The sequence below is a fragment of the Anolis sagrei genome, chromosome 1, assembly GCF_037176765.1.
Source record: "Anolis sagrei isolate rAnoSag1 chromosome 1, rAnoSag1.mat, whole genome shotgun sequence".
Classification (NCBI taxonomy): domain Eukaryota; kingdom Metazoa; phylum Chordata; class Lepidosauria; order Squamata; family Dactyloidae; genus Anolis; species Anolis sagrei.
The window spans coordinates 282,443,621-282,456,424 of record NC_090021.1 but is presented as its reverse complement, the minus strand read 5'-3'; the positions used below and the strand labels follow the sequence as shown (position 1 = coordinate 282,456,424).

General features: G+C 40.0%; 1 protein-coding gene and 1 non-coding gene across 9 annotated transcripts in view; one reads left to right on the top strand and one right to left on the bottom strand.

Moving 5' to 3' along the window:
* Positions 1 to 12,804, bottom strand: part of RAD51B (RAD51 paralog B) — a 349,885-nt gene that overhangs the window by 100,260 nt on the left and 236,821 nt on the right. For 2 of the 8 annotated variants that reach the window (XR_010908971.1, XR_010908974.1), the window contains one exon: positions 11,549 to 11,649. The exons of the other annotated variants lie outside the window; for them this stretch is intronic. The gene's annotated coding sequence lies outside the window, so the exon portion shown is untranslated. The remainder of the gene's footprint in view (positions 1 to 11,548; positions 11,650 to 12,804) is intronic. 8 annotated transcript variants of the gene reach the window in all.
* LOC132762239 (U6 spliceosomal RNA) lies at positions 9,845 to 9,948 on the top strand. The gene has a single exon (XR_009630132.2). It is a non-coding gene; the product is annotated as a U6 spliceosomal RNA (small nuclear RNA).

Here is a 12,804-nt window from a genome sequence, read left to right as displayed (position 1 = left end):
ACTTCTGGTGGAATTGGTCATAGATTTGAACTGGAGGACCTAGATATTCCCAGAGAGACTATATTGATAAAATATGCAAATAATCAAATTGGTAAAAATTAAACCCACAAATGAGGAGGGCTGACTGGAATTGAATGTTCATTAAACATAGGTGTATATCTTCTTGTAGTGTCATAAATGATGCAAATAAAGTTTTCCCCTCACATATGTATTCCATAGAAGCTATTATGGTGAGAATTGCCAAGGATCAGTGTAGAAGAAGCAGTCTGGTGAAAGAAGCAGCCGTCCAGATTTCTCATTACGCTTTAGGAATGCAGCCAATTTAGAGTTAAGCAGTCATACTGGCATAAACTGTTAATATAATGATGATTATCCAACATAATTCTTATTCATAGCCAAGAAAGGTGGGTGAGAGCAAAGAGAAATCAGAGAGATCAGAAAGCATCTGACACAGCTGCAAGCAGTAAGACCCAAGTGGATATTCCAAAGCAAGCTAAAAAGAAATTGTGCCTCCTTTTAGGCAGATTAGATGAACTAGTTTAGTCTCTGAGAAAGCAGTCCTACTCTTCTGAGTATGCCTTTTACGAGTGTGTGTTGTACAGGGAGAGGGTGGGTTATTTCTGATGTGGTTGTGTCTTCACAATCCAAAGAGAATATACGGATGCACTTCATAGGGATATGTTTGCCAGAACATTAATAAGGAAAGGGCAGGAATGTAATCTTACATAATTCATTGCTGCTGAGAAAGGAGAGAGGTTGAATGGAAAAAACAGTTCATAAAGATGCCAGCGATCTCTAAGCAGAAACATCTGCTGAAGTCTTTTTAAAAAGGCGAGAGGTCAAGCCTTTAGCAAGCCCCAGCAACAGGGAAACCTGCAGTTGATCATTTCTACCTTCATCTATGATATGAGCTGTGACCCCCCGGGATCAATACAGATGCTCATACAATAATTTACAGAATGCACTGAATATGTCTTTTAACAAAGGTTTCAGGAACAGGACTGGGGATCTTATTTACCTAAGCGATCCCTCGTTGTCTGAGTATGATGGTCTTCCAAGTGTAGAGTCTTGGCGGTGGATTCGTAGGTGACTGTAAAGTCCTAGTCTTGATCCACATGTTCTTCCACAGTGAGGGCATTGGTTTCCAGGTGGAAGGCGGTTCAAGTCAGGATTCGCTTGATGCACCTTCCTCTTGGCATGTTTCTGCCTTTCACCCCCCATTCGTGTCTCTTCAAAATCCACAGTACTGCTGGTCACAGCTGACCTCCAGTTAAGATTGCTCAAGGGCCAGGGCTTCCCAGTTCTCGATGTCTATGCCACAGTTTTTAAGGTTAGCTTTAAGCCCATCTTTAAATCTCTTTTCCTGTTCACCAACATTCCATTTTCCATTCTTGAGTTGAGAGTATTGTGGACTGTGGAACTCCCTCCTCAATGACATTAGATCCACCCTCTCCCTCCTGACCTTCCATAAAAAACTGAAATCCTGGCTGTGGGATCAAGCGTTTGAACAATAGATGGATCAACTGGGAAGGGAATGCTTTTAGTGGACTACAATTGTATGGATCTGGATTAAGACTCTGAACCAGCAAACTGTTTTAATTGATTGTTTATAATTGTTTTAACTGTTTAATTGTATTTATTATTTTTAATTGTATTGTGTCAGCATCTAATAGTTGCCTGTTGTAAGCCATCCTGAGTCCCTCTTCAGAGGTTGAGAAGGACGGAATATAAATGCTCGAAATAAATAATAAATAAATATAGTAACTGCTTTGGAAGATGGTGATTGGGCATTTGGACAACGTTGTCAGTCCAACAGGGGTGATGGCGTAGGAGTATTGCTTCAATGCTAGTGGTCTCAGCCTAGCCTAGATGTGTATTCACAAGTGTTTCATACTGTTACTTTTAGATGCCTTACATGGCAGCTTTTTTCATGAATATTGCATGACAGTTGCCCAATGATAAGTTTTACCTGAAAATTGCATTCACAATGACTTGTTGGGTATACTCAAGGACATGTGTTACTTATGAGAGGAGCCCAATTTCCTCCCAACCTCATAATTTTTTACAACAGCTTTACATACAAATCAGTCATCCCCCTCTAACTACAACTACAACAAAAAGCCATCCCCCCCTAACTACAACTACAACAAAAAAGAAAAGAAAAGAAAGAATGAAAATAAATGGAATAGGTTTTACAAAGTTTTCTGCTGGAACATAAATGTATGTATGGTGGTTGTAAAACAACGATCTTACCTTTGCCACTCTCAGAGAAGAAAGCCTGAATATATTTTAAAGCCTTTTGGCAGCAGATAGGTTAAATTTAGGAAAGAGTTTAAGTTCCTTTCATGACAACAAAAATGTGCTTACATTATTGTTATCTTAAAAGTAAGCACTGCATAACACAAACATTATGGTCCATGACTCAATTATACTTTATTATTGTTTTTAAATCAAATCTCAAAATTTCAGATAGTTTTAGTGATAATGTTTAAATCTGCAAGTTACAGACTCTAAGTTCAGATAGTGTTTTAACTAACCTTTGAGTTCCTTCCCAACAAAGTGTGGAAACAGAACCTTGAAAGTAACAATATCAACTATGACTCCTTACTTTTGGGGTGGATGGGCAATGGAGATATAACCAGGTTCCTTTTGCAATTGATGTAATGACTGGAAACATGGCTACTTTTTTCCTTGGTGAAGGATAATATTGTCTGATTATCGTTTCCAGTTAAAAGTATTTCTTGGAACACCCGGATCGCATTTTGCAAACATTAGGCCATTTTCTTCCTTTTCTAGATTAAAAAGCATAGAAAAGTAATAGTAAAAAACCCCGGAAAGATAATTGTCACAAAGTTACAACTAAGAGGAAGGGCTGAAACAAATTGCATTTTACAAATATTGAAAGGGAAGAGGGAGACATTTTGAACTTGAAATCCTATTGGACTATTTATTTTATCCAATACTCCAGAAGACAGAGCCAGAATTCAAAATGACCTCAACAGATTAGAGAGTTGAGCCAAAACTAATAACATGAATTTCAACAAGGACAAATGAAATATACCACACTTTGGCAGAAAAAATGAAATGCAAAAATACAGACTAGGTGACTCTACAACAGTCCACGTGAAAACAATCTTGGAGTGTTATTAGAATCATAGAATTAAAGAGTTGGAAGAGACCTCATGGGCCATCCAGTCCAACCCCCTGCCAAGAAGCAGGAATATTGCATTCAAACCACCCCTGACAAATGGTCATCCAGCCTCTGCTTAAAAGCTTCCAAAGAAGGAGCCTCCACCACACTCCGGGGCAGAGAGTTCCACTGCTGAATGGCTCTCACAGTCAGGAAGTTCTTCCTAATGTTCAGATGGAATCTCCTCTCTTGTAGTTTGAAGCCATTGTTCCGCGTCCTAGTCTCCAAGGAAGCAGAAAACAAGCTTGCTCCCTCCTCCCTGTGGCTTCCTCTCACATATTTATACATGGCTATCATATCTCCTCTCAGCCTTCTCTTCTTCAGGCTAAACATGCCCAGTTCCCTAAGCCTCTCCTCATAGGGCTTGTTCTCCAGACCCTTGATCATTTTAGTCGCCCTCCTCTGGACACATTCCAGCTTGTCAATATCTCTCTTGAATTGTAGTGCCCAGAATTGGACACAATATTCCAGATGTGGTCTAACCAAAGCAGAATAGAGGGGTAGCATTACTTCCTTAGATCTAGACACTATGCTCCTATTGATGCAGGCCAAAATCCCATTGGCTTTTTTTGCTGCCACATCACATTGTTGGCTCATGTTTAACTTGTTGTCCACGAGGACTCCAAGATCTTTTTCACACGCACTGCTCTCGAGCCAGGCGTCATTGTTATTGGACAACAGGTTGAACATGAGCCAATAGTGTGATGCAGCAGCTAAAACAGCCAATGAGATTTTGGGCTGCATCAAAAGGAGTATAGTGTTTAGATCAAGTGAAGGCATGGTGCCTCTCTATTCTGTTTTGGTAAGACCTAACCTGGAAAATGGTGCCCAATTTTGAGCACCACAGTTAAAAGGGTTATTGACAAGCTGAAATGTGTCTAGAGGAGGGCAACTAAAATGATCAAAAGTCTGGAGACCATCCCCTCTGAGGAGTGGCTTAAAGAGCTGGGTATGTTAGCCTGAAGAAGAGAAGGCTGAGAGGAGACATGATAGCCAGGTTGAGAGAGACATGATCACTATGTATAAATATTGGAAAGAATGTCATAAGGAAGAGGAGGAAAGCTTGTTTTCTGCTGCCATGGAGACTAGGACTCAAAGCAATGGGCTCATATTACAGCTCTTCCACTTGAAATTAGGAAGAACTACCTGACCGTAAGAGCCGTTCAGCAGTGGAACTTTCAGCCTCAGAGTATGGTGGAAGCTCCTTCCTTGGAAGCTTATAAACATAGGCTGGGTGGCCATCTGTCAGGGGTGCTTTGATTGTGCTTTTCTTGTATGGCAGGGGTTTGGACAAGATGGCCCATGTGGTCTCTTCCAACTATATTATTCTGTGATTTCATAGTGAGCTTATGATTGATTGTTGGCTAACAGCCTTTTCAGTTGAGATCAAGGCTTGCATGACTGGGATTTGGATCTTGTTCAAGAGACATAACAACAGACAAGACCCAACCCTTTTATGCATTGACAAGGTGGCATGACACTGTCAACAGTGTATAGTTCCCTGATGACATTTCATTTCCGCCATGGGCATACAATTTGCCTTGTAGCCATAGCATAACTTCAAAGTACAAGAACAAACAAGAATCTGTGTGCATCATGTCTTTCTTATCACAGGCCTTCAACAGGGCACAAGAAGTGGACTAAGTTTTAACTGTCCACTTTCTACTGTTGGCCCTTTTTTGTTAACACAAGCAATGAAATCCCAGGATGGAAAGGTTTAAGCTTAAAAAAATAAAAAAAAAATCAGTCAGAGCTTCTACAAAAATAAATGGAAGTCTCTCTGACATTTTATCTTTCAGTTGACAGATTAAAAATAATTCTTCAGATCAAAGGCACAATACGTTCTTTCTTAATTCTTGTCAAACTTGGTACTGGTTTAGCCTGCCAAGGAAGGAAGATTGCAATGTCTTGTTAGGTCAGTCATTAAATGCAAGGAGCCCAGAAGTCACCAGAGTCCATAAACCAGAAAGAGATTCTGTCATCCATCAGACAGCATGACTTCTGACCCCTTCAATTCCCTCCCCCTCATCACCCTTGTTACCATAAAGGAAGAATCAATCTGGTTTGTGTATAAGATCTGGCTGAAACAACTAGTAAAATGAACAGCCTTGTGTTAGCACTGATCTTGTCTTTGTCATACTGCATTCATTGTCCATAAAAATATAAACCAAGATTAATATCTGTTCTGATTCATAGGTACTATGAGCTGAACCTCTACTAAATAATCTGAAGTGAGATGTGATGCAGTTACAGAAGAGTGGGGGAAAGCGAATTAATATTCAGTTGCTTTGAGTTTTCTTCAAATCTTACCGGGGAGCGTGGAACCCCAGGTTTCAGTGGTGGCGGGGGGAGCTTTTGCACAACTAAAACTTGTGTGCCAATTGCACCCGTACCTTAAGAAGTTAGACTTGGCCATGGTGGTACACACTCATTACTTCCCTTATAGACTACTGCAACGCACTGTATGTGGGGTTGTGTTTGTAAAACTGTTTGGAAGCTTCAAGTGGTCCAACAAGCAACAGCCAGCTTGCATCCCCGGAGCGGCATACAGGGAGCACACAACTCCCTGTTATGTCAGCTTCACTGGCTGCCTGTCTTCTACCGAGCACAATTCAAAGTGTTGGCTTTAGCCGATAAAGCCCTAAACAGTTCTGGCCCAGCTTATCTGTCCTAAAGTATCTCCCTCTATGAACCATTTCGGAGATTAAGATCATCTGGGGAGGCCCTGCTCTCGGTCCCACATCCTTGGTAGGTGTGGTTGATGGGGACAAGGGACACTGCCTTCTCAGTGGTGGCCCCTCAGCTATGGAACTCCCTCCCCAGTGAAATCAGGTCAGCCCCCTCCCTTCTGACTTTCAGAAAGAAATTAAAAACTTGGCTCTGGGACCAAGTCTTTGGCCAATAGTGCAATGCAATAAGTGTTGGGTTTCATCCCTGACTGTACAAGTCTCCAGCCCTCAATGAGTAGTTAGCCTAGATAGATTAGAATGAGTGATCCCTTCCCCAAGTTCCCTTTGCATGCCTATCTCAAGAAGGGGCTTAGAAGGGGAGTTGTCTTACTCATCCTGCATGCCACTATCTCCTCCCCTTTGAATACTTAGCAATGTGATATCTTCAGGGAAGACCTAATTTCTTCTTTAAAGGTATTTTTTATTGCTCCTGTGAGGCCATGTGGTCAATTCTCCATTTTGGCCTCCCTCTCTCTTCCTTTGTTCTCCTTGAGTGAGGAGGCATCTTGCCATTTTCCAGGCAAGATGTAGATGCATGACTATTTTGTTATTTTTTCCTTTTCCTTTTCCTTAGAAGATAGCTCAGTGAAGCTAGTTAGCTCCAAGAACCTTTTCTATCCAGAATGGATTTTTAGAATCTATGAAATTGTGCCTCTGCAATCCTGTTTCACCTTGCTGAATGGAAACTAATTCTTGCTCTCTACACGTAAGCTTCTGCTGGTTATGAACTGTGCTTCCGGCACTCTGCTATATTTTTGTGGAATCACCCCCAAGTGAGGCTTATTTTTGAGCCTAACAGCTCTTGATTCCATAACAATAAGTGAAGTGGAATTATGTGCAATAACAACTGAAACGGCTTTTGACTATGTCCTTGGATTGCATGATTTTAATAATGTGTGTTAATGTTTATATTGCTTTTAATTTTTTTTAATGTATATGTTTATTTTATTGTCTGTTGAAATGGCATCTAATTGCTGCCAATTGTAAGGCTGTTCTGAGTCCTCTTCAGGGTGACAAGGGCGGGATATAAATAAATAAATACTTTGTAGAGTGAGCAAAAACTGTTCCATAATCCAAACAAACCCTTATATGAAAGAACAAGTAACAGACTCTTTTTCTGATATATACATATATGAGGAAGAAATGAGCTTTTGGCTGATATTCTTACTTGCAAGCATTCCGATAGAGCAGTGGTTCTCAACTTGTGGGCCCCACAGATGTTTTTGTCTTCAACTCTCAGAAATCCTTACACCTGGTAAACTGGCTGGGATTTCTGGGGATTGTAGGTCAAAACAACTGGGGACCCATAGGTTGAGAACTACTGAGATAGAGGATTCACAAAGGAGCTGGACTTTCAGATAATCAGCATGTTATCAGTAACAACTTAGATGCATAAAATGATAGCTGGGGAATGACCAACACTTTCTTGGATCTACCTCTAATCATCTTGGGCACTTCAGATTTTTCTAGCAACTATGGACACTTGAGAGTCATGTACATCCTTTTTGTCATCCTTCAAGAAATCTGCACCCCCTTTCCCCAATTCACATTCACACCCCCCCCCCCCAATAAAATGTAATGAAATCTAAAACTAGCTTGTGTGGGTAAGATTGTTTTTTCTTTCAACACACAGAGGAAACAAAAGATGCAAAGTCAGAGGCTGGATCACTTCCAAAGACCTCAGGAAAAGACATGTCAAAAATGCCTGGCTTTTCCATTTGTTTGTTTGTTTGCTTATTTCCTTTTGGTGGGGAATGAGTAAACATAGCTGGAATGCTGCAGGGCTGACAGAAACAAGATAATATGGGGGCCCCACACAACCGCAAGGTTTTTGAGGGCTGCTTTTCATTAGTCCCGCTTCAGAGCCACTCATCTCCTGCAAATCTCATCACACCCTGGCAAAGCATCCGAGGCATGTTAATCTTTTCATTTAATAGCAAAGCTGCTATAATCTTCCTTCCTTTTTCCTTCTCAAAGGGCAGACAGTAATAATAATAGTAATCGGGCCAAAAAGATTGCAGATATTTTCCCCCCCCCTCAAAACCGATACTTGAGGTTTTCCCATGAATGACCTTTGCATGCATCCATGTATACGTGTGTGTGTGTGTGTGTGTGTGTGTGTGCATATGCACATTCCGGCTGATAACTACCAGCTGCAACAGGCAGCTTGTGCTATGCAGGATATAGACGGAAGTGTCTGGCTGCTTCTTAGCTGGGGTGGGGAGTGGGGAAACAGCATGACAGTCTGAAGGCATGGTTTCAAACTCAACTCCTGGGTTCAGAGGTTTCAACCAAGGTTTCCTGAGAGGCAGGAAAGAACTGGTTTTATCCAGTGCATCTTGCAGACAAACACTGTATTCCTTTCTGACAGATATCATAAGTCACACAAGCCAGCACTGCTTCTGGATGTTTTGTGTGTGAAAAAAAAGAAGAAAGGACATATAAGGAGCTGAATTGTATGAGTTATGCCTCTCGGAAAGGCACACATCATAATGTTTGTCTGCAAAGGTCAAAACGAATTCAATGCTACACCCACCCCTTCAAATAGTGTTTGGAAATATTTCTTGATTGTAGCGATTTCTATATCTTTTATTATGAACAATTTAAATGCCATATCTCATTCCTGGATTCTACTCATAATTCAGTTGCAAAATCCTGCCACACTCCTGTTGAGTTTTCTCAACACAGTTGGAAGGAGCCTAAACGATTATTTAGTATCACAATCACCACCATCATCACCACCACCATCAGAATCTCCTTGATATCCTAATATTGGGTCTAATATTGGTTTACAAAATTTAAAACAAATAGAATTAAAAACACAGAGACATACACAGAAACATAAAAGCTGCTAAAATTCAACTATCTATAGCAGCGGTTCTCAAAGTGTGCTCCGCAGAGCCTTGGGGCTCCACAAAGTATACTGAGGCTCTGTGCATTCCTCCTTCTCCCACTCCAAGTTTTCTCTCCTCTTTACTGCTCCTTCCCCTCTCTCTGCCTCCTCCCCCACAAAAACCTTTTCCCTGCCCCTTGCCCCCAAAGGCCTCCCTCTCTCTTGTCCTCAAAAGCCTTTTTCCTCACCTTCCTCGCCGCCCAGAGCTTTCCCCCCCTCACCTTGCATGCTCCTAAAACCCTGTTTCCTTCCCACCATTCAAGGGGTGCTTTGATTGTGTTTTTCCTGCATGGCAGAAGGGGTTGGACTGGATGGCCCCTGGGGTCTTCCACTGAAATACTGTTTATGTTGGTCAAAAAGCTTGCACATGCCTTATATCAGTGGTTCTTAACCTGTGGGTCCCCAAGTGTTTTAGGGACCCCAAACTCCCAGAAATCCCAGCCAGTTAACCAATTGTTAGGATTTCTGGGAGTTGAAGGCCAAAACATCTGGGGACTCACAGGTTGAGAACCTCTGCCTTATATATACATTATATATTATATAATATATAATAAAATTTACAAACATTTATTGGGGCTCCACAAGAAACTTTTGTTTCAAAAAGGGCTTTGGGGCTGAAAAAGTTTGAGAACCCCAATCTATAGAATTATAGACAGTTAAAACACATCAATTAAAATACAAAAGTCAGCAAAAAAGCTGAAGTAGGAAATCCACAGCTAAAGTATACCTGGTATCCATCTGATCTCTGCTTAGAAACCTCCAACCAAAGTGAGTCTATTAGTCTCTGAGTTTAGATATGACAACTCTAAATAATGATTTTGGTATCAGATGTGGTTTATGCATATTTCATCTATGTTCCTTTGAAATAAACCCATCTCCACAATATGCAATCACTGCTGCCTCAGGATTGCAATGGCAGCTGCCCTCTGGATCGTTTCATCCCTCAAGAGTTTGCTTATACTTTATGCTCTGACATGTTCTTTATATTGTGTCTGCCTTCACCCATTTTGACACTGTTAAAAATTAGCCAGCATGATTTTGGTAGCACATATACTAATATTGAAACAACACAGAGAAGATTCGCATGACCCCTGCACAAGGATATCACACAAACTCATGAGGTGCTCTATATTTTTATGCAGTGGGTATAAAGTCTTCCTGATTTTTTAAAAAAATGCCAACATGGTGTAGCAGATGTACTGTTTGAACTAGCATGCTCAAAAAACCAAAGTTCAAATCACCACTTAGCAATGGAAACCCACTGGATGGCTTTGGGAAAGTCACTCTTTCTTAGTCTTAGATATAGGCAAACAACCCATTTCTGGTTAAATCCTACCAATAAAATCCTCTGAAAAGATTGCCCTGAGTTGGAGTTGACTTGGAAGCATCCAACAACAGAATTATATTCAGTTCTAGGACTGTAATTTAAGAAGAATATTAGCACTTAAAAGGAATCTAATGACAATTATGCTAATCAACAGAACAGAAAGTAAATCACATGAAGAACTGCCTTATGAATTGGGAAATCCTTGCATGGCAGAGATTTGGACTGGATGGTTTCTTGTGGTTTCTTTCGACTATGTGATTCTATGAAACTGACAAGTCAACTGGGAAAGAGCAATGAACACCCAAGGTGGTTCTATCTTTATACTTAATTGAATAATAGTAATAGTTGTCATTTTATGAGATAAAGTGAGTTGACAGATTTTTAATACAATTATAAGGCAAAGTGAGTCGACAGGTTTTTAATACCAGTAACACATGGGGAGAGTAGAGGCAGAGCGAAAAGCAGATATGCCTAACAGGTACAATCCATTAGGAAATTTTCTTCTACAAAACTACTGGTAAAAAAGAAAGATGAACGAGAAAGCCACATTCAATATGGTTTGTGAAAAAAGTCATCCATTGCAATTACGTAATACTTGTATAGTTTTAGATGTCAACCAAGACCTAGAAATATCTTGGAAAGAGTCTAATTTGTGCACACACTAGAAAAGGATCAATATACTCTTTGTAAAATGGAACCAAACACTCTCCTGCCAAATAAACAAATTTAATAAACAACAACAACAACACTAATTACCATGTATTTAAAATGCTTTCTTAGACAAAGTAATAGTTATTTGAGTACCTGCTTTCTCCGTGCAAATGTAGTTTGAACCTGGACAAAATACCTATCAGGAAGCGCATTAGGGTAAAAGGGATCTGCAGATAAGGGAATAGTTTAATCACTCTCCTCTTTCTGGTTACTTCCTTTGCAAATGTCCCTTCAGGGAAAACTTGTGTTTCCCAAGTAACATGTAGTTTAGCCTTCAGCAGCTCAGATGCTATCAAAAAGCCATTGAGAATGAACTTCTCTCACACTATTGTGCCTTTAGGACAAGAGATATACAGTATATGATGAGAAGAAATTACTCTCCTGCTGTCCTCATTTTTATATAACCAACAAGAGAACAGAAAAATTTAGTCTTGGTCACCTTTATTTATTGCATTTATGTGAACTAAAAATGTCAAGAAACAATGAAGCCAATTCACATACGTAGATGGAGAAATGCTTATTCCAGATACCCAAGGCTAAAATTCTTTCTTTAAACTTCGACATTATTGGCTTCAAGGGAGTCAAATGGAACAATGTCAATCTTTTATGTTGAACAAGCTGTTCGTCTCATTATGGAGAAAATTGAATTTTCCTTACCATGACTATCTAACCTTAGAATCCCAGAATACATTTCTTACCTTCAGATGATACCTTCCTCTACCATAAACAGGAAGACTCCAATTATCAATTTCTCTTTATCGCTCTGCCTCTCTTTCTCATGGGAGAGGGGTCACCCTGCCTGTTCAAGACACATTGGAAAAGTAAGCTTTTTGACTCACCACCACGTACTAGATACTTTTTGTTAACTAATATTGAACAATTGGAACAACACCAAAACACAGCAGAACTGTGAGAACAGGAAGAATTCAGTAAACCCATGCAATGCACTATCTATTTCCTCAATTGATATTGTAAGGCAAAAACCTTTGATTTTCATGCTTATCTTGAAGCTGAGGCAGATGCAAAGTCCTTTGGACATCTCAAAAATTATAAATTAATCTCCGTTTTCGCCTAAGCAACCTCATGAGCATGTTAGAATTTGGTAGAAGAGTCCAACTGAAACTAGTATGTTAAGAAACCAATCCTTTGAAGGGAATTCCTGTTTGTAGAAAATAAGGAATCTTAATTTTTAAGTGTGCACATGCAGGTATGCTCTGTTGCCTGAGTCACTGTAGCTCTTCCTCTAAGTAAAATAATGGTGGTTATTTCTCTAAGATCACATATGCTTGGACAATGCCACCTAGAATGAGTGGTCATTTTGAATTGTTGCATTTTTGAAAGCCTGTTCTATTTATCTATTCTCAAGGAAATAGACAGACTCTCCTGAATCCAACTGGTGTGTCCTGATAAAACTTTTCCAGACTTCTAAGCTGTGCTAACTCTTTTCCTGACTTGGAGAGTTTGGCTTGAAGGAAAGTCAACTTATTGGATCTGTAGAATACTGACTTGAAGGATGCGTCTGACCTAAATAGCAGGTGATGTGGTCATCAAATCTTATATCTATATGTTTGAAAGCTAGCAGGATTGTTTAAGGATTTGTATTTTTTATTTCGAGGGAGGTCCCATAAGAGTTGTGAGAACCAATGCAGATACTATATAGAAAACTGTATTCACAGAGGACTTGCAAAGCCACTCCTCCTAGTTACCCACTTTATGACCTACATCATTTTCCTAGATTGTGTTCTGTAGAGTGATAGTGTACATAGCACTTACTCAGAAGATCTTAAATGTGTCACCCCAACTGACAAAAGAATTCTCAACACAGATGTAAAAAGAGACCTTGTGTCCCTTGCTGAATCTAGGAACTGATATCTAGGTGGAACTGGCAGACTAGATAGTATTTTTCCTGGAATGTTGCAGACACAATTCTACCAAAGTTTAATCTTCTTAAAGT